Below are 22,282 nucleotides of genomic sequence, written 5' to 3' on the forward strand. Positions count from 1 at the left end.
CAGATGCTCTTTCCTCCATTATCCCTCATTTAAATTACCACCATCAGAGACACTTTATTAAAATGGCAAAGTGATGCCTTGCTAAAGCTGGGACCCAAATGCAGCCAGAGAGGAGATAGCAACTGTAATCACTGACTTGTTGAAGTGACCTCCTTCTAATCCCATCAGCATCAAAGATAGGAGTGTGTAGGCAAGGGAAGAATTCCTGTATGGGAGACAGGAAGAATCTATTCTCTGAGCTTTTGTGAGAAAGCAGGAGAATTTTCAGAAAAGTCTGTAGAAATACTTTGGGAAGAGCAATACCTAGCAAGTAAATATGTAGGAGCTCACACTATCATTTATAAGTTATTCCAATGAAATGGGACATTATTCTGGAGTCAAAAACTGGATAAATGGATGATGCTATTGCAATTAACACATACATTTTATTCTAGAAACAAAGAAATGTAAGCTGTGGAAATGGAAAAAATCCATAAATGGATGCAAATATGACATATACCTTTTCAAATTGCAGTTAATTTGATTTTAAGGAGAATTCTATTATTTTGGAGAAGTTTGAATACAAACTAAATAATTATAATAGTTGAATTTTTGTCACAGTGATATATGGAGATGGAATAATAGAAGTGATTACAATAAATTAGGATGTTTGTCAGTGTAGATTTGCTTTCAGAAATGGGTGAAGATACTGCCTAGTTAGTTACCCAGTAATATTTTGAGAGTAAAGAAAGGACTGAATCTAAGCAATGGAGAGCTGCTGGGAAGCCAACAGGAATGAGGAGAAATGGTGGCAGGCACTTGGCTTCCATGAAAAAGTCAAATATTTAGAAACCACTTACAGCCCTGGGAAATGAGGCACTCAGGATCCAGTCAGTAAGTTGGCTTCCTAATTAGCTGACTGACATACAGAACATGTTTCACCATCATACATCCTTTCCCACATCACCAGAATCCTAGACAAGGGCCCAAAATACCCAGATGACTACAGAAGGGAAAAGAGGTACTTTTACCAGGTATTCAGGGAAGATGCTATCCATTATTGCCCCTGCATCAGGAAAGGTTTTAACACTTAAAAAGGAAACATCAGCCATTATATTTGACACTGTAGTCCCTATTAAGTTGAAAATATTTAAGATTAAGCTACACTGGTTCTACACAGGAGTAGGAAGATTGTACAGGGTGAACTGCAAGGACTCTGTGATGACCAGCACATCTTATCTCAGTAGACATGCTTCAAATGGAATAGAATTTAAGGCAGACAAAATTTGCAAGCTATGTGAAGCTTATGTTAGTGGTTGTGTGTGTGTGTGTGTGTGTGTGTGTGCGTGCGCGCGCACACGCACGCACGTGTGTGTGTGTGTGTTTTCTTCTAGCTTAAGTGCATGAGTCATTTGCCTGAATCCAATCCAAGCAGTCCAAATCACCATTGATGTTAGACTCACAGACTTCTAGTATGAATGACTTATTTGCAGCCTGTTTGTTACCTGTCAGAAAAGGAATGTTCATTGATTCTCCACAAGGGATCAGAGGAATTCAACCTTCCTGATAGTTTTTGCAACAAGAATTCACCTTACAGTCAAAATTTATGAAATAACAAAGAAATTTTATTACATATGTAACTTCTTTCCTTTTCTTTTTTGTTATAATTTCTGGTTCCATAAAGGATTTCCACAGTCATTACTTTCAGATCCTTGCCGTCTTCTTTATTTTAAAGACTTCTCTCTACCTAACAGACTTACAAAGTCTAATAGATATGGGAAAGTGTTCTGTCCAAAGGTTTTTTTTTTTCTTTTTTTTCCATTACACAGTCATCAGCTATCAAACACTGTGAAATACCCAATATGCTTTTTACCTTTACATCTTTAGATTTTTCAGACTAGAAAATCATTTCTACAGTTTTGGCCCTGGAGACCAGAGAGCTGGCAGTGTTGCAGATGACAGCATTTCTTGGCTGTGACATCCACCTCTGACTGCCTATATTTCTCCCTTTCCTGAGCTTAATGGGAACCTTAAAGCCATAGTCAAAACACAATAAATGCTGGCCTTAGCCCTCCTTCCTGCCCAGTTGATACTTTTCCTGAGTATAATATATTTGTTTCTATTTCTTCTTTTATCCCTTTTCCTTTTTTTTTTTTTTTTTTTTGGTGATTACCTTGAGAATTATTTCTCCCAGTTCCAGGAGAGCATTTGCAGCTGTAAAAGTCCACTGAATTTTATCCCTGTGACAAGGAATCTTATGCTGTCATAAAGATACCTTCAGCATCCCTCAGCATCCTTAGGCACAGTGGAAAGGAATGCACTGGGGAGCACATAGTTGAAAACAGCCTGAATATTGCCAAATATCAGAGAACCTAGGTCTGGCTAGTGGTCAGCCCAGGCTCTGGCATCCAGCCATGGAATGCTGGGAGACCTGGAGGGGATTTCAAGTTGTTAAAGACTCCAGCCAATGTATTTTTTGCAGTAAAATTAAAACATTGATGTCTAGTCGACATCAACGTTACATTTCAGGGTTTATTTTCTTTCATAGAGCTTTTTGAAAGTCCACCAATCACAGTAATTTAGCAATTGGTAAGCTATATTATTTCTACAGGTCACCTGGGAAATGCGTGCTTACATCAATTAACACGGAAGCAATGTAAATGATCTGTATAATGTTTCCAAACCACCACCTCACTTTGTCAAAGTGGATTTGATGTAACATCGTATCATTTATTAAAATGCCAATAATGGTCTTCTGAATCCTGCATTAAAGTCTTCACCATCGCTACTTGTGATTGGCCTCAATCTGGGAATCAGCGTGCTCAACAACATCCTCAAGTCCCCAAAGAAAATGTTCCAGATGGTAGAAGATGCTATGCACCTCCAGATTAAGACCCGTGCTCAGAATCAAGCTGCTACCTGACCAGCCTGGACTCAGTGCCCCAGCTCTGTCTGACAACAGGGTCTGTCTGACTCCCCAACCCCAGTCTAATTCTATGTGCCCTGTTTTTACAATTGAGCTTCATTCTTTTTTGAGTTCTGTTAATTGACCTACTAATCATGTCTTCTTTTTAGTCAGTGCTGTGGATATTTTTCTTAGCATCTGAAATCTCATATGCTTATGGAAACTACCATTGTGTAAGTCTTGATGAAAGATGGGTCCCTGATGGGCAGCCAAGGGGGCAAAAATGATATTTTCTGTTTTAAAAATAGAACAAGTAGCTAATTGGAGTTTACCTGTGATTTAAGTTTACCCCATTTGACTCCTCCTGCCAGGACATTTGAAGTAAATGTCCAAAGAAGCAGGAATGATTCAGAATTTATTTGGGCAGCAGTAGTGCAACATCCTTTGTAGAGCGATTGTGGCAGCAACAACCCAGCTTCCTTGTTCCCATCCATTTTCTGAGCATGGCGCTCCAGGCTTAGTTGATTTCAGTTGACTGCAACCAAGAAACAAGAAACAAACGAAGAAACCAAACCAAACAAAACAAGGACTTTGCTTTTGCAACCCTGACCCTGAAATCTAGCCAACAAGCCCAGATTTCTTGCTGTCAGCCACATAGATAACTAACCTGAGTGCCATCCAGGCTAGGAGTCTTCCCGTCTGCCCAAACCAGCAACTATTTCATTATGGACTCCCGTCATCAATTTATTTTACTCACGTTGAATGCAACTTGTGTTTGATTTCATCTATGCACTCTGTGCTTGCTACCCTGGATTCATCTTTCCCTGGAAGCACCTGCAACTGCATCAACTCTTGAAGTTAATGCATCAACTGCATCAACTCTTCCAGGACTGGTCCTGTTAAAGTGAGTGAGACTCGGTCAGAACCAGCCTTCTCTCAGTCTGATCCCATCCTGGGAAACAGGACACATTATCTTCAGAGAATTGATGGTGTGTAAGTGTTGTGATAAATGTGGGAGGATAGGTCTTTAAGAGACCTAAAAGAATCTGAACTACTTTGAGTCCAGAGTGTAGTTGCTTCAAAATTCTTGAGGAATCATTGATCTTTATTATGGGTTTTCTCAGAGGGGAGGCATACAAATTTATAAACATTTATAGAACTCTTCCCATAGAAAAACTTCCTAATGTTGAAAAATTTTAAATCACTGTATCTGCTCCTATTCATTCTTTCCCCTTGTCCATCAGTCACACATACTTCCCCTTAGATCTACTCATCCAGCCACCAACTCCTCTGTAAGTGTGAGGCAAGAGCCCCTCCAGGAATCTCTCAACCCACTTGATCCACACCTCCTTTCCCATAAGTAATAGCCCCTGAGTGGTGCAATCCTTTTCTCACTTGGACATATCTGTTTATTTGTTTGGTTTTGCTAGGAGTAGTCCCTTAGAAACTCCAGTTCATCCTTAGAACAAATGTTTATTGATTGTCTATTATATGCAGGCATATATCCATTACACATTGAATTTACATAGAAATTGTAAGAGGGGAGTTTTTTTTAATGTACTCTTTTGTTTTGGTAGATTTGAATTTAAAAAAAAAACCTTGTGTTTATTTGAGTGAAATTATGCATGATTTTCATTCTATCCTATTTTTCATGGTCATTGAACTAGGGATTTTGTAATAGAATCATCCCTTCTTATCTGAGAGGTATTGGTTCCAGGACTACCCCCTCTCCCACTTCCAGCATATAGCAAAATCCATAGATGTCTTTTAGTTGGACCTTCTTATCCAGGGGTTCCACATCTGCAAATTCAAACAATTACTGATAGCACACAATAGGAGGTTGATGGAGTCCAAGCATGGATGTGGAACCTCAAGACGTGGAGCTTGTGCAGACCATACAAGCATGCCTGGGTGATGATGTGCATTTGGTTTTGATTTTGGCGAGCAAAAAGACCTTGGTCCTTGTCTTCTTTGAGGAAGGAATTCCACAAAGAGACCAAGACTGTAAAGCAGGCACAGAGTTTTTCAGAAGCATGGTACTTGTGGGAGAACACACAAAGAAGCCATTTAGGTAGGGCAGAAGCAAAAGTTACACACTTGGAGAAGAGTGTGAGCATCCTCGCAAGTGAGGGGTGTGCAATAGGGGCAGCTTAGGTTGTTAATATGGAGTTAATCTCTCGGGTTTAGGTAAGGGTGACTCCCCTTTCTCCTCCCCTACGAGCATGTCATCTGAAATCCCTTGTTTGGACCTCCCCCAGGCATCATTTTGAATCTTTCATGTGAGCACCTAAGCAAAACCCACGGTGGGTAGGGCCAAAACTGCAATGCTAATGATATTGCAATGCAGCCAAGGTTACTAGAAGATGACTTGAGACTCCCTCTGTGCATGTGTTGGGCTGGGAAATCTTCTTGACCACAAAAATGAGGAGGCTGCAGTGGGCTGCTTTGTCTTTCACCCAATCATCAGCAACCAGTACATTTTTTATTTGCACATGTTCCATGGTTTTCAAGGTTAGAGTTCCTTGCTCAGATGTTACAAAGTGTCTGTTTTAGATGCCATTCCTCCATGAGTCATGGCCTCATTAAGTGCAAAACAAGGAGGTGGCTTTGCCTTCTGCTTAATGCGTATACATGAGGAGGCTGTCCTTGGGCCTCACCCTGTCTTTCTTGCCTCAGTTTCAAACAGCAACAAAGTGAATATTGTAGTAAACAAGTTGCACAATTTTTTGGGTTCCCAGTGTATATAAAAGTTATGTTTATTATACTGTATTCTATTAAGTGTGCATAGGATTATGTCTATAAAATGCATATCTTAATTAGAAAATACTTTATTGCCAAAAAACACTATCACTTGAGCCTTTAACAAGTGCTGATCTTTTTGCAATAGGAACATCAAAGATCACTGATCACAGGTTACCATAATAAATACAATAAAAAAAAAAAAAAAAACTTTGGATTGAGAGCATTACCAAAATGTAACACAAAGACATGAAGTGACCAAATGCTGTTGGAAATAGACTTGCTCAATTCAGGGCTGCCAGAAACCTTCAATGTGTCAAAAACACCATATCTGTAAAGTGCAATAAAGCAAAACACAATAAAACAAAGTATGCCTGTATAGGATTTTGACAACATCTAGAAGTAAGAAAAGTTTCCTGCATTTGGGGTTGGTTTAATTCTCCCCTTCTGTACTTTAATCAGAAATTTCTATAGTTTACACCATCAAATATAATATAATAAGTTATATATGAGGATTGAGAAGCAGGACCATGTAGCGAGCTCATTGTTGATGAGATCATTTTAAATAATTGAGGGACTGAGGAATTTCTGGTCCTGGGAAATATCTAAAAGCTGTTGAAAGAAGAGAGAGATAAACAGAGACTTGGACACAGCACTTCAGTGGCTCTGAGAAAGAACAATCACAACAAGTTCTTTTGCCAACAAAATAGCCACACAGTTTCACAGCTTATCAATCTGTGTGTGTAAAACACATAAGAAGATCTATCATCTCACTGTTACTTTTCAGCCTTAGTTCCTGTTGTACAGGCACCCTTGGGACCCATCTGTTGGCAGACCTCAGTTAAGGGAAACTATGGTGGTGTCAACCCACTAACGTAGGGGAACTAATTCTGTGGGACCTCATGAGAACTTAGCAGAAGAAGGAATTGCATTCGCCTAGTGTGTAGGAAAAGCCCAGAAAGAAGCACCTCTTTTTCCATCCCTACCTAAAGTACTTCGGGGCAGCTAAAGCTTCCCTATCATTGCCAAGATTGTCTGTTCTGTCTAAATCCTCAGGATTGGCCTATGCAAAAATAAAAAGGAAAACACATGGGTATTTTGCTCTAGGAATACAGAATTGTGCAAAAGTCTAAACAGAAAGGGAAAAAGAAGGTAGGTTTCAGGGACTTGGTGATAGTTGGGGAAAAGATGAATTGGGAAGAGGCTGAAAGAGAATCTGGAGAGAATGATTACAGACTTGTTTCTCAGTCTGTAATGAATAAAGGTCAAAATGGCACCACTATCTGTAAAGTAAACATCCCAGGGAATATTATTGAAAAATTATGTACCAGAAACTGTTTAGGAAAGGAAAACATATTCCAGAGGCTATTCTTAGAACAAAGGGATGCTAAGGTGGTGAGCTAAGATGTTAAAAAACTTGGTAACTAGTGAGTCAAGGACCACCAAGCATCCACTGGCATGGAGTGGACAGCGTGTCTTGGTAATTATGCCCTTCTGAAATATCCCTAAAAGTGGGAAACATTCTAGCAAATTGGTTTTGAATGACCAAGTGTGCTTCCTGAAGAAACTGTTAATCTCACTATACAAAAATCTTCCCAAAGAATATCAAGCTTATAGAGCCCCAAGACTATTCCTGATACTGGAGACAGAATGATACAGCTGAGAGAATGGATCTGCTCTCATTAGCACGAGTCTTAAACTATGTACATCTTAGTATAATTTCTTTTTTTTAAATGCCCACCTTGTTACAAGAAAGTTCTTTTATGTACTTATTTATGGAATTTTTAATTTATTTGAAAAACAAATTTCCCAAATGGCAAGACATTTGTATCAAGATTGTAACCCAAACTTAGTATTGCCTGACTTTGGCAATGTTGTGTAACTTCTCTGAGGCTCAATTGCCTTATCTATAAAATTTGGAAATACAGTATCTGCCTCATAAGATTCAATGAGAAAATCCATATAAAGTTTTAACTGTGTCTGATACAGTATGAACTCAATAAAATGTTATTGCTGTAAAAATTTATCAAGATTCTTATCATCCCAATTATTTGACTAGAAATACTAAATGCAACCAAGTAATTATATGTTTCTTCTCTTATTTCATCACAAGACCTGAAGAGTACGGAGATCAGGAAGTGATGATGACGGGCAAATATACTTTGACATATTTGTCTTTTGTAGAGAGTGTGATATAAAGATGACAGTCAGTGATTTATGATCACCATTACCAAATAATGATACTCAATTAGTTCAAGTCATAGAATCTGAGGCAAAAGGAAAAATAAAATGAAGGAAGGAAGGCGAGGCAGAGAGGGAGGGAGGAAGGAAGATAAGATAAAGGAGGAAGGAAGACAGGAAGGAAGGAAAGAGGGCAGGAAGAGGTCGTGTTTTTATATGTCAGCTTACTGGAGGAATTCAGGAAAATGCAACTGATTATTCATATGTTGGAACCTGTAGAGAAGATTGGGATTATCTTACATAATAGGATAGCAATTTGCTGTCGTCAGAATGTGTCTGCCCAAATCCTAACTGCCAAAGGTAATAGTATTAGTTGGTGGGGCCTTTGGAAGGTATTATAATTAGGCCATGAGGGTGGAACCCTCATGCATGGGGTTCTCTTATAGGAGATTCCACCGAGCAACTAGGTCCCTCTGCCACCTGAGGGTAAAACAGAAAGTGTGGGACCTGGAAGAGGTCCCTCACTGGATCCTGCTGGCACCCTGATGTCACACTTCCAGGCTCCAGAACTGCAAGAAATCAATTTCTGTTGTTTATAAACTATTCAGCCTGCAGGATTTTGTTTTAGCAGTCTGAACAGGCTAAAATACCATTTCTTTGGGAAACTGGAGATATACAGAGCTGATAATGCCGTTGGTCGTTCCTCCAAATTTGCTTTGTTGACAATTGGAACAGGCTCTTCTGCGTTCTGAGTTTGCTCCCAGACTCCATGGGCTGGCGGCTGTGGAGGAAGAAGTGAATGGAGCTAAGAGCACTTCAAAGTAGTTATTTTAGGAGACAGCTGCAGGGCCACAGAGTTTTATGGGGCCCTCACCTCATAAAAGTCAAGAAAACATAAAAGGAAAGATAAATGTGAAATTCATGTTTTAAGGAGACAAAAACCTGAAGTCAAGAAAAGTCAAATTTGGGTGGCAATAGAATAACAGACTAAGGGGAAAAATTGCAGCCTGAGATCTAGAGCACTCTGCAAATAGCTGGTTTGTCTTGTTGAGGGAGAGAGAATGAATAGACTATGAGTGAAGCCAGAGAATCATCCATTCAGCCATTATCACTTAAAATGCATTTTATGCTCTTAACACTGGCTTGAGTTAAAGTGAGTATTTGTAGCAATAATTTCTTCAGGGGAAAAAATCCAAACAAAAGCAAAGCAAAACACAGAAATATGCTGATCCCACCAGCTGCATCAACAACAGAGAGCAACATTTTTTTTTAAAGTCTTCAGATGTTAAGAATTTTATTAAAGCATCTATCCAGAAACCATGTATAATTTCCTAATGTTGCCCAGAAGTGATTGCCAGACAGATCTCAGAAACCAATGTGAGAAAGAGGGCTGAGCCAACTCCAGTAGGGTTTAGACAGACACACTCTAGAATAAAGAGTTCAGCAGACATTAGATGAGCACCTAGTATATGCTGGGCACTGCACAAGGAGAAAAGAAAGATGATCTCACAATGAATTTACAAATGTGGCAAATGGCCCTAAGATAACCTAAAGTGGCTAATGAAATCTGAGGGTCATTGTCTCAATTTACATAATGCTATGGAATCAAAAGTAGTTGTCAAGATGTGAACTTTGTTTCTTAGCCACAGCTTCATTTTGGCAGATGTAGGCATTCTTATTATTCCCTACAAACTCAAGGCTGCTCAGCTGTGAATTTTAGATCATCTCAGTAAAGAGAACCTATACTTTATCACATATAAATGTTCCTGATTGTAAGATGAAATAGTATTTAATGTTAAACTAAATCAGAGACAGAGAGAGGGAAGAGTGGAAGAGGTATACACTCTGGGATTCTAATAGCTGATTTCTACAAAAGCCATCTTAAATCCTCACTGCAGGTACAAATAAACATTAAACTCAAAATTCAGGAAAAGATAGTTAAGGAAACTTGCAAGTTTCAATATTGACACTGGATGCAGAAAGGGGGAAAAATATCTCCTGTGAAAATTTGAACTACACTCTACCACTCCTGCACATTTGCAGTCTGAATTCACAGCATTAGTATGGTCCAAAACTCCTCAGTAGAGGATTTAATTTGAAATGGTCTCGGCTTAATAGTGTCCTCGGGTGACTGGCAAGAACAAATATAAAAGCTTCCGGGGAGAAGGAGAAATGAGAGTGAGTTCAATGCAGGCCAGTTGATGTGGTAAGATGCTTCAAATGTGAGGAGCATCCTAATTTCAGACAGATGCAAATGTGAATAAGGTGCATCATAATCTGAGGAAATCAGGCAGCTTGTGTGAGATGCTGCTTGGTCAAGCACAGTGGCTTTCATACATGCTCAGTTCCACAAAGACCATGTGGATGATTTTGACTTTGTTGGTTCTGATCTGGAGGACTTTCTTTGTTCCTAGGTGGTGTTCTGATTTTGGTCATCCTGGAACTTTGACCTAAGACATCCTCATTTGCTTTGATTTCATCCTACTCTTTGCTTCTTATCTTTGGTTTTATTATACTTTCCTGGGTTTCCCCGTTTTTTTTTTTGTTTGTTTGTTTTATTGTTGTTAATTCATTCATTTAAGAATACTTATTCAGGGCTTCCCTGGTGGCGCAGTGGTTGAGAGTCCGCCTGCCAATGCAGGGGATGCGGTTCGTGCCCCGGTCCGGGAGGATCCCACAGGCCGCGGAGTGGCTGGTCCCATGAGCCATGGCCGCTGAGCCTGCACGTCCGGAACCTGTGCTCCGCAATGGGAGAGGCCACAACAGTGAGAGGCCCACATACCTAAAAAAAAAAAAAAAAAAAAAGAATACCTATTCAGGTAACTCAGAACTTCATGAGGTAAATTCTTGACTTCTTGGTGTTGAAATAACTACCTAGGGATTTTCAGACTTAAGTAAATGTCAAGTTTACCTAAGAATCCTATTAAGAATAAAGGTATTCGTTCCTCTTTTGGAGACTCTGATTCAGAAAGTCAAAGATTGGTCGTCACTGATGCCTACTAAACTTTGAGAACTCTGGGCTAGCCCACTGCCGTTTGTGTTCCCATCTCACCTCCAAAATCCCAGAGTTGACTCTGCTTTATTTCTGCAAATCACTACTACTCATAGTCCTGGGTCTAAAGAAATCATTATAATTAAAATTTGTCCATGACAATTCATTAAGGCAGTTTTGACTCAAGCCAACAGAATCAAATAATTTTATAATTAGTGGGATTTGATCAACATCATGGGCTCAGCCATGTAATTCTAGTGCACCATTTGATTCAACAGCACCTGAATTGCCTGGAAAATTTCCGCAATTTCCACTATGGAGGACACAACCCCATAACAGGGCTGTGCTTTCTGGGATTCCTATTATGTGATGAGTTCTCTATAGATGTTTGTTGAAGTGAATGAATTGGTGTCCTCAGAAAATTCTTAAGTCCCTTTTGAATAACCAGGAAAAAAGTTCTATTAGAAAATGAGGTATTCTGTTAATGGCAGAGAATTCTAATTCTATGTGGTGAATTGTACTGTTCTTTTTTTTTTTTTTTTTTTTGCGGTACGCGGACTCTCACTGTTGTGCCCTCTCCCGTTGCGGAGCACAGGCTCCGGACGCACAGGCTCACGGGCCATGGCTCATAGGCCCAACCACTCCGTGGCATGTGGGATCTTCCCAGACCGGGGCACGAACCCGAGTAGCCTGCATCGGCAGGCGGACTCTCAACCACTGCGCCACCAGGGAAGCCCGGTGAATTGTACTGTTATTCGCTAGGGACACATGACTGTTAGTGTGTACAGAAAAATCAGAAGGTCTGATTTTATAATCATGTCAGACATCAGACACTTTTCTGTTTTGCTTGTTACAAGCAAATTTGCAAAGCATGACATGTTAAACACCCTGATCATTTTCCAGCTTGATTACTGAAGTAGAAAGGGAAAGAGAATGAACAAAGTTTCAGAGTTCTAGTCCTGGCTCTGTCAGAAACGATCTTTATAACTTGGGCTTCCATAAATACACTGTAAAATGATGAGCTTCACTTACATGTAGTCTAAACTCTCAGGCTTACTGGAAAATTGCTATAAATCAACATGTGATAAACATAAATTGCAAGGTAGAGTTTTCATTAATAATAATGTCATTAGAATGAAGGAACCAGCTCTCGTAATTTGGTTACTTTCAAGAACAGAGATTTACAAAATAACTGGGAACATATTACAGTGCATTCCCTTCATTCACTTAGCCCTTCTGTAGGCTTTCAGTTTAGGAAGGGAACAATTCTGTAGGCTTTCAGTTTAGGAAGTGCAACTTTTGATTTGACATCACTCCACACCTTTCAATCAAGATTGTCATGTAGCAGGCTATTCTAAAAAGACACACAATCCACGTTCTTGGTGTCATCTTCTCCAGTCTTTATTTTCACTGTGAACTGTTCAACACACCATGCAGGTGGCTGCCTTCCGAAAAATGAACCAGGGAAAGTTGATTGTCAGGCTGTGTCACTCTGCTCTGAGGACAAAGCAGCCTTTCTGAATGCACCATTTATTTTCTTCTGCGTGACATTATACAGACAGGAAAGGTGTGAGTAGGTCCACAAGGTGCCTAACCTTGTGATGGCAGATCAGTTGTTCCCTAAGAGCACTTTTAATGATCTTATGTTCTATGTCAGGAAGGAGAGGGCATAAGTCAGCATTTTGCCACCACGTTCAAAGTTTCAAATTCTACTTCCCTCAAAACCTAAATCATTTTCCTTTCTGCCACTACGGGCCTTAAAAATAAATTTTGAAAACGGTTACGTGCTTTACTATTTGGTTTAACTTCTTAAGTCTTACTATTATGTCTCTTATTGTTATTATTATTATTTTAAATAACAGTTCCTCTCTCCTAATCAATAAGGAAACCCCAGATCTGGATGTTATACAAACTATACCCACAGGGGCACTGTTGACTGGGAGAAGGGAAAAGCATGTTTCACTGCAGTGTTTATTCAAGGATTTTCCCAATATTTTTTTTCCTAAAAAGGGGCATCCCATCTTGTGCTGGGGAAATTGGAAGCCTGGAACCACAATCCCATAGGGATTGAAATGGCCATCCATAAATCTGCACAGTCTGTCTGATTCTGCCCCATCGAGCAACTGTAATAGGAGTTCTATAGACACAGCAGGAGCTGAATCAAAACTATGGAGGTAGAGAAAGCTGCGTCAATGCTGTATATGCATTAAAGACAGTAGACGGTGGGGCATGCATCCTGGAACCGTACAGTTTCCCAATGAGCTCAGTCCTAGATTGTAAAACCATTTGTGTTTAGTTACCAATACCTTGCTATTTTATTTGTTAAGTTTGTCACTAAACCCTGTTTTGCATACACTTGTACTTGCTCATGCATGCTTTATGAATATAGAAATTAGCATCTCATTAAATTGATAATTAGGCCAATGATAAATAGCTGTTTGGGTGCCATGTAGGGCAAGATTTCTACCCAAGTTACTTATCTACCATACACAATAACAGTGCAATTATTTGTCACACAATCAATTATAGACAGACAATAAGAAATAAACTTTTCTTTTACACATTTGCCTTCACTGTAATTTAGATTCAAATTCATTCTCTGCTTTTGGAAAAACAATAATGCAGTGTTGTCTAACAATTCTTGATAATGTACATTTTCAGCTTGGCTTTCATATTGCACATGCAGCTCAAATATCTCACATTGTGCGTTTTGTTACAAATGACTACTTCCAAGATGTCCTTTTTTTTTCTTTAACTCTCTTATTTCCACTTCATGATGTTGAGAACATGGCGTACTTTGACATTCAGAATTTCTCAAGTTGTTCTGTTTTGCTCTAGTTTCTATTTCCCCCTCTGAGATTAACCTATACTTTGACCTTCTCTTGCTTATAATAAATAGGTCTTGTGCTGAGAGAAATCATCTAAGAGATGTTAGGCGTACAATGAAAGCTATGAAAATGTTTTCTCAATTATTTAAGCATAGTTCAATCCACATTTATTTCCAAAAATAAGAAAAAAGAAAAGAAAAAGAAAAGCAATGCATTTCCCTTTAATCCACATGGATTTCAAACTGGAGATGTAATTTAAAAAAAACAAAACAAGAAACCTGTCTTTCCAACTAATAAAAAAGGAACTCGGTGCTGTGCTCACAGCAAAGTCGTGGAAGATAATTTGAAACTACAGTTAGCTTCCTGGAGAGAAAAATAACAGCCACCAAACTAATGGGTAATCAATGGCCAATTGCTTCAGAAAGGAAGCACCCCACAGAATTCCCTGGGAATTAATGTGCTACGTAGGAGGCATTGGGAAATGTCTTAAGACTATCCAAGTGAGCTCACCTTTCTTAACAAATAAGTAGGGTCTAGGGGTCCTATTTTTGCTAATCAAGACCTGGAGATGAAATGCTGTCTTCATTTAAATTTCCCTGTGCTGTTCTCTGAACAACTATATTAAAAACAATCTTCCCCCATGATTTCTGGTGCTGGAGTGGAGTATAGTTTATGTGAAAGTAAATCTGGAAAGATTACCTTTCAAAACTGCCAGATGCTTTGCATTTTCTGGTAGAAATCTGGATTCCAGGTCTGTAATGATATTTCCTGCTGTGCTCAACACTCAATCAGAACGTATGCTTCTTGGAGGGCAATATAAGGATTCCAAGGCTAACTTGGCTGTTTGGCTTTTATATTTTTCCAGTCCAGCTGGGGGTTATAAATTTAAATTCTGGGCCCCCCAAGCTAAACTTCAGAAGGGGTCTTTGTTAATTTTAGATCTTCTGCAGTTGAAACCACTCCTTCCTAAACTTTCCCATGCAATGCAGTTTATGATTATATTTATACCAATGAATAAAACATACCCTTTTTAAAAGGAAAATTAAATTATTGCATTAATGATACAAGTATGCATGGGTTCTCATTGCCCCTGGCTCTCCCATTTTAGATTCCAGTTCCTTCCTCGACCCAGTTTGAATTACATTAATGTCCCCTTCCCTCTCTTCCTTCATCCATCTTGTACATTCCATAATATGGTGTGGTGGTTACCAGCACATACTCTGGAGTCTATGAGACCAAGGTTGAAATCTTAGCTCTTTCATTTTAAAGCTGCTGCACCTTGGGATGATTAAGCTAATTATCCTGATCTGTGTTTTACTCATCTATAAAAAGGGGCTAGTACAGCATCCACTTCTTAGGGTTATTCTGAGGATTAAGTGAAATCATGTCTATAGAGTATTTAGCACAGTGCTGCACATAGCATACATATCAGGTAATGTTAGCTGCTTTCCTTAACTGGGGGACAGTCTCATGGAGAGGGAACATGGAGTGGGGGGCAGGGATTTCTTCTACCTTGATTCAAATCCCAACTCCAGTGTGAGCTTACCCAGCGATCAACATTCAACATCTCTGTGTTTGTTTTCTCATCTCGAAAATGGGAAATAATAGTAGCACCTCCCTCATGAAGCTATTGTGAAGATTAAATGAAATTAATGATTGGTAAAGAGTGAGTTCTATATTTTTTTTTATTAAGTTAACCTATAAAACACTTGGTCTAATCCTCTCCCCTCTCCCACCATTTCAAGTTGATCCAAACTTCTCCCCTCACCTCACTGTAATCCACACCATTTCTCACAGTGCTTCCCTTGGAACTGTGGGGAAACACCCAAACCAGCTTCTCCTGTGTGGTGCGGCATAAGATGGTGTCACCTGAGTCAGTGGTGCCCGGTGAGGCAAACTGGTCATTTAAGACAAGTAGACTAGCCTAACGGTCATGCAGTCATGCAGTTCAGGCTGATAGGAGCTGCTCAGCTCTGAGAGTCCTTCTTTCTGACTCCACTTATTCATCCAGAGAACTTCCTTGTTTTCTAGACTCTAACCCTCTAAAGTGCTGCATATTGAAGGTATGGATGGGTCCCTTCCTTCTGGGATGCTTCTTATGGTACTTCTAGCCATGACACACTGGGCCTCAGCAGACCTCCAATAAGGCAAGTCTGGAGCATAGGGTGTGCTCTGCCATTTCCCTGATTATAAGTTTCACTCAGTTAAGCCTGGTCTATATTTGTATTATGGTGCTGGTATCTCTGTCATCTTTGTAGATTGGTCGTATCATGATTTCCTCAAAGTACATGTATTATTTTCCTAGCTAGCTGGAAAGTTCCTCAGGAATATCTGACATTATGTATGACCTCAAAGCCTGGCACTATACTTAGCCTATCACACACTCAGTACACTTTTGTGTTTGGATGATTTTGATAAAAATAGTTAGGGTTGAATTTAGTTGCAAGTATCAGAAAAAAATCCCAAATCTTTATGATTTAGCCAAGATTTTATATTTCCTTCTTACCTTCAAAATGATGGATTCTAGGGTTGATGTGTCCACAGCAGAGGGATCTAGGTTTATTCTCTCTCTCTGCTCTGACTTCAGATCCTGACTTTAGATATTGAGGTCTTCACATGGTCCAAGAAATTGTCGGAGCTCCAGCCATCATGTACCCATTGCAGACAACAGAAAGACAAAAGGAGTGAACAACTCACTTGAAGAAAACTTGCTGGTATTTGAGCACCAGGCACATGCTAACATTCCATTGGCTAATTGACCACGTGTAGCTGCACGGAAGACTAGAAAATGTGCTCGTTGTTCTCAGTGGTGATGAGCCCTGTTAAAAGTCACAATCTGATGAATAAAGAAAGATGGGAGAATAGACACTGGGAATGCCCAGCCTGCTCTGCACTAATGGCCAAGGCTCTTTAGTTCCTTGTTCTAGGTCCTTCCCACTTCCCTTGATTTTTATTTTTTGTTTGCACACAGAAATATTAGATTTTTTGTCATTAAATGTAAATAAAGTAGCTTACTACTATGAATGGTAAGTGGCAAATTCATGTAATCATGGACAATTTACCTTAGGTTTATTGATTTCCAGTATTAGCAACATAACTCCTAGCTCACTTGCCTGTGTTTGCTACACAGAGTTGTTGTAAAAAGTAAAACAAAATAATAATACCTAATATTTGTCAAATGTGTGCTATATACTAGAGACCAGAGGTACCTCTTTTAATCTTCACAAAAATTCTATGAAGCAGATTTTATTACTCACATGCAAGTACTTAGAAAAATATCAAAGATGAAGAGGCTAAAAGTGTGCCCCAGTCATACCATTAGTAAGAAGCATAGCTGGGTTTTGAGTTGAAGGCCTTCTGATGCCTACATCTACTTTATAACCCCTATTCAATGCTCTATAAAAATCAACTCTTGGGGCTTCCCTGGTGGCACAGTGGTTGAGAGTCCTCCTGCGGATGCAGGGGACACGGATTCATGCCCCGGTCCGGGAGGATGCCACATGCCGCGGAGCGGCTGGCCCTGTGAGCCATGGCTACTGAGCCTGCGCATCCAGAGGCCCATGTATAGGAAAAAAAAAAAAAATCAACTCTTGGAATACATTGTAAATCATATAGGTACAGTTCTGTATCCTACACACTTTAATTATATGCGTTTCTTGTTCTTGATGATTATTTTAACTATTCTCTTTAAAACAGAGGATCATATGGAAACTTGACATGGTAAGAGATGCCTTAGGAAAGAAGGCATAATAAATCAACTCAACATTTCTCACAATTTTGTAGCTCTTATCATTTAGACCATTCTTTATTTAAAGCTTATGTCTCATAGATCCCATAGTGAATTAGAGGCATTATTTCCCCCTCTCTTGGTTTTTGGGCTGTACGCTAGAAAGGTTAGGAGGAGCCAGAACAGAACTATGACCTTTAAGTGTTCTCGGAAGAACAAGAGTTCACCATGAGGTATGATAACTAAATTACCATAGTTGTTCACCGAGTACCGCCTCAACTGCAAACTCTTTGCAAAACTTTTCCCTGTATCACTCTTTGTTTGGTGTAGCCATATTAAAAACAAAAGCCAAAGTAGTGTTCCAGAAGGGAGAAAAGGGCTCTAGTTGCAAAATAAAGGGATACAGAATATTCCTGTCTATAGTAACATCTCTCCCACGGCAATGAAAAATAAAATGTAGAGACAATCTCTAGGCTCAACGCAGTCCCCATTCTTTCAGAACTGCTTGTCACATGTCAACCCCATACCCGAGATCTGAGAACACTGTTTGTCATTTACAACCACGCAACCCTGACCTTAGGTGACTGGACTGATGGGGGAGGTGTTCCTCACTAAGACCATTCAGATTACTTCTTCCTCAGGAATCTGTAATCAGGGCTGAGAGTCAGCCAGTCATTTTAGGTTCAGAAATGACAATTTTTCTCCCCCTTATGCGAAGAGGAAGAAAGTTGAACTGTAGAGAGTCAAAAGCGAAGCACATGTGATAAGAGGACCAAAGATATAAGATGGAGCGGCTGAGTGCTCTTCACTCCCTAAGGCTTTTCGCTCCTGCCTGCCTCATTTCTTTCCTCTTTACTTGTATTGGCTCAATTTGATTTCTGTTATTAAATGTAACCCAAAGAACCTTAACTAATTCAGGAGGGAAACAGAATATTAAGAGAGGCAAAGTGGGAGAAAATCTTCTAAAACCATTTGCTAACTGCACAGTAATGAGGCAGAAAAACCAGGACCCCTAGAGAGACAAAGCAGCCTTGTTGGTCATACTCCTCCCACCTGTCCCAGCTCAGAGTGGAGAACAGTTTTCTCACTTGTCAGGCCACTCATGACAGTATCTAATCACAGAAATCTCTTCCAGAAGGGTGTTCCAAGATCTTTGCCCTGCAAAATATTTGAAACTGAACTGTACAAGCTTATAAACAGACTCCCACTATCCACAGTGTAATGGAAACAACAGGACTCCCTGTGCGTATTTTTGGGCAGGGAAATCTCCTAGAAGCTATGAAGCTTGAAACCAAAGATGCTTGGAATATAATGCATGAAGATGATCTTCTTTTTCTTGGCACTCTTCCACAAGCCTTCAGTCACTCCATGAACTAAATTTATTTCCATATGTTTTTCATTCATTTACATTTAAGATAAAAATTATTGGCTCTGAGAGCCATTTGTTGAGTGGCAGTTCAACGATTCTTTTCATTGTGTTCTCAGCTCAGTGATGATGCATATCATCCACATGATGTTCCAAGAAAGTGGGATCATTACTGATGCCATCTGAAGTCATCCCTTCGTAATAATAGACTTGCATGGTTTCTTTTACTCGCCAGCAAAGAAGTTTGGAATAGGATCAATATCTGTTTTGTAACTCTATTTTGAATTCATACCTTTTGAATTCATTTACTGAAAAACTAACATTCTAACTGGGACAAAGATCCCTTGTTTAATTTTGGAGAATCATATATATATCTTATCTTGGTTGAATACATTAAGTCACAATTCAAATCTCTAAAGCTAATTTTGGGACCTCTTGCTTTAGTTTACATTCTAGAAACAAATGGTTATTTGATTTATTTTTCATTCTGAGAAACAATGAAAAACTTTTATTATGGTCACATTTACGCTACAATGAGCTGTTTGACTTGCAATTACTTCACTTCTTCTCCTGATATTGCCAATGTGTATCATATTAACATTAAAAATATAAACATAAAGAAAACTAAACAAAGCAGCCACTAACGTAAAATATTTGAAACATTCACTCTAATACCTGCCTGTCCATATCCTACTTTGATGAAATGTAATTTCTATCTTACCTTCTCTGAAGCTGTGTCTGTCTACCTGATGCCAAAATATCAAGTAATTTTGACAAGACAGTCCAAAATCAATGAAAAACATACATTTACCAAGTTCTATAGTAACATATAGCTTTATGTTTTTTCTTCATTGGGATTCTATATAGGGGAGTTTGCCTAGATGTAAAGATAAAATGGTTATGGTCTTGGAGAAACTATTTTCATCATTTAAAATATATATATATATATATATATTCCTGAGACTTCACTGCAACTGTCCCACTTGGGTTTTTAGAATGACAAAAGGCATATTTTGCCTCATTTGCCTGTGAAAATATGTCTTTTTGAGAGGATGGAAAACACTATATTATTTGAAGTGTAACTTGATAAGAGTTTCATTTTTTATGAACTCCAGGAAAAGAAATTTATTCCATTTTTACAAATAGTAAAGATTTTTTTTATATACTTAGAACCATCTCTATTCACTAGAAATTGGTGTCACATACTGAATATTTCCTATGTAGATGTAGAATTATTCATAAAAGATTGCAGAATACAAGTTTTCCTATGACAGTTATTAAAGTTAACATTGAGGTTCTAATAAGTGTTGAGTGTTTTGTGCAAATATTATCTCATTTAATCTTTCATAACCCTAATTACCCAATTATTATCCCAGTTTACAAGTGAGAAAATGATATTGTAAATAGTTTAAATTATTTGCTTGTAGTCACATAGCTAATAAAAGGAAGAGCTGAGATTCAAACCCAAGTTTTATCAAATCTCAAAAGCTCAAGGTCATCATTGTAGGAAAGTACATCCATTATAAGTTTTGAAAATCACCATTAAGGAGATGAGATGCCAGGAGCTAGGTTTGGCCCTGCATTTACTTATAAAGTGGGCTTGCGAAAGGCACCTACATCTTCTGCATTTATATACATATTTTTTCCTTTCTGTAACACCAGGAAAATAATACCTTCTGCCCGAGAGGGTCAAAGGAGATAGTTTGTGTGAAAGTACTTTGAATCTGCTAAGTGTTCTTCATAGATAAGATAGAACTATTAAGCTCATCTGAATCTAAAATCCTAGAACTTGACAGTGTGTGTTTGCTCTTTGAGGTCACACATAAGAACCAATGCTTTCTGGGGAGCAGGGCTGTACATTCTTTCTGAGTGAGGAGTGATGGGTACTGATTGCTCCAGCTTTTCACTTCTTCTGTAGAAATAGAAAATATTGTGTTTTATCTGAGGAAACAAGACACTATTTCCGAGTACTCACATTCTCATCAATTTCTCTTGAAGAACATATAATTACACAATGGATGGATCTGAATCCTGAGACTGCAGAGTAAGAGATGGAATTGTGGGATGCTGGAAGATGTAAGGAACACAGTAGAAGATGCATATTTGCATCCACTTCCTTCCCAAAAATTATGACTTCATTTTCTGAAAGAGATATGGTAATGATAACTTATAGGAGAAATAGACTCTTCCCTGAAACATCTCGAAGAATATTTTCAGGATAAAAATGTGGTTTCAGAACTGATCACAGATCCTAATTTTTGGAAACTTTAGTGTTTAGAAAAGTTCATGGGAAGGGAGATAAATTAGGAGTTTGAGATTAACATATAAACATTACTATATATAAAATAGGTAAACAACAAGGATCTACTGTATAGTACAGGGAACTATACTCAATATCTTGTAATAACCTATAATGGAAAAGTATCTGAGAAAGAATATATATATATATATATATACATATATATATATATATTCTTTGCTATACACTTGAAGCTAACACATTGTAAATTAACTATACTTCAATTAAAAAAAAGAAAATTTCTTCAGATGAGCTACTTTTGGTATTGCTTTATCTCTCTCTCCTGATGTATATGTATATGTATATGTATATGTATATGTATATGTATACATATGAGAGAAAAGGCAGCATTAGTATTTGGATAGCTGCCTCTTAATGAACACATTATGTACCAGGCAAGGGCCTTCCTTTGCCTCCTAATGATGTTATGAGCGCTATTACCAGATGAAAAGCAGGGGTTTGGATAGGTTGGTGACCTCCACTCCTTCACTCTATTAATAACCATAATTGAGAACCTACTATGTGTCTCACATTTTACATACATTATCTTCAGCCCTCACAATAACACTGAAAGACAACTAACATTGTTCTTATATTGCCATTGCAGACACTAATTTTCAGAAGACTTGAAAGAAACAAAAGGCATACAACTAGTAAGTCACCAGCTAAGAATCCATGCTATGCTAGACCAACCTCAAAGCCCAAATCCATGCATCATGGTACAGATTATGAATGGTCAATAAATTCACTGGCTGTAGGCAGAATTCAGTTCCTCAAGGCATCACCTCACCTTCCCTGTCATATAGTGTTCTCTAGGACACAGCCATTTGCCTCTCTAAGACTAGCAAATGAGCATCTCTCTTTAGTATGCTAAAACAGTCGTAGAGAACATAACATAATCAGTGGAATGACAAACCATCACCTTTGGCATATAAGGTAACCTTATCAAAGAGTGATATCTCATCATCTTTGTTATATTCTTTTGGATAGAAACAAGACACAATTTTCACTGCACTCAAGGAGAGGAGATTATACAAGAGTATGACTCATTGGGGGTCACTTTACAGTATGTCTGCCAGAGCTAATATACTAAATAATTCTACCCAGATTAGAATTATCATACTATCTAAACCCTATGATTCTGTGTTGTATTGTATTATGTCAATTTACAAGTACTTGAGAGCTCAAAAAACATTAAATTTTCTATATAGAATTACATAGCAAACATACTCTATCTTAATGTTTTCATTGTCACTATTTCCCCAC

The sequence above is a fragment of the Tursiops truncatus genome, chromosome 1 (assembly GCF_011762595.2).
Source record: "Tursiops truncatus isolate mTurTru1 chromosome 1, mTurTru1.mat.Y, whole genome shotgun sequence".
Taxonomy (NCBI): Eukaryota; Metazoa; Chordata; class Mammalia; order Artiodactyla; family Delphinidae; genus Tursiops; species Tursiops truncatus.